The following is a 1144-nucleotide window of genomic DNA, read 5'->3' as shown; positions in this document are numbered from 1 at the left end:
CAGCCAAAGACTCTCCACATACCTGAAAAGAATAGGCCTGGGCTTCTGCTCAAAGGATTTGGATAGGTAAGTTAAAGTGCTAGCATGAGAGGCAGAGGTGAAGACAAGGCTAAGATGTGGCTGTGGGTCCAAAGAGAGTGTTATGTTTACGGTAAGGGGTGAAGACTGAAGCAATCCAATTCCCGCCCCCTTCAAATTTGTCCAGTCTTAGGTAGATTGCTGGGAACTGAAGTTGTATGCATAACCAAGAGAACCCCTGGTAAAGCAAGACTGTTTCTGCTGCAATCATCTATCCCAGTCGATTTCTGAGGGCCCTTGGCACTGTGCACCCACTGCCCTTGTCTGATGAAGTAGGCTCTCCCAAAGGTGGTGGCTAATTGCACTTTAATCAAGTGGCTTCCAGACACTGGTAAAGAAGTTGGCTGGTGCATCTCTCCACCCCTTGTACTCCCCTCCCAAGACAGCATCTCTCTTGAGGATGCAGTCTGTGAACAGATCCTTTTGAATTATGGAATTCAAACACTGGTGCTGGATAAGACGTGGTCACACAAGGGCAGGGCCCAGCCAAAGTACTTCAGTTAAAGATATTTTGCCAACCCAGGCCAGAAATGTCCCAAGGTGGGGCTTGACCCTAAAGTGCCCAGCCTCCTGACCAACAGGTGACTTGTTTTCCCTTCCTAAGAAATGAGGTAGTGCCCACCACACTTCAGCACCAGCCAGGCTTGTTTGTTCTCTTCTTCCTCTATTCTTCCCCAACTCTTCCAGAGACACAGAAGGTTCATCACTGTTCCCAACTGCCACCCAGGTGAGAATATATGGACTTGGAAGGAAGATACATGCCTTGCAATTCATTGCAAAAATGTCTTGCTGCTGAGATCTCTTATGGACTAGTAAAGAAATCATCACCCTCACAGGGACATCCAGGTCCACCAGCAGCCTAGCCTCTAGATTCATGTTCAGCTTTCCAAGAGGACAATAGGGTTTTGTGAGCAATCAGCTCTCAGACAAGCCCAATCTAGGGAGTGGGACCCCAGGGAATGATGATGGGGATAAACTGTTAGTATCTGGGCACTGCTGACATTTGTTTTCTCTTGTAAAACAAAGAGTGTTGGTTAAATAAAGAGTATTGCGTTTGCCAACTCCA

The sequence above is a fragment of the Loxodonta africana genome, chromosome X, assembly GCF_030014295.1.
Source record: "Loxodonta africana isolate mLoxAfr1 chromosome X, mLoxAfr1.hap2, whole genome shotgun sequence".
Classification (NCBI taxonomy): Eukaryota; Metazoa; Chordata; class Mammalia; order Proboscidea; family Elephantidae; genus Loxodonta; species Loxodonta africana.
This window is presented reverse-complemented; position numbering follows the sequence as displayed.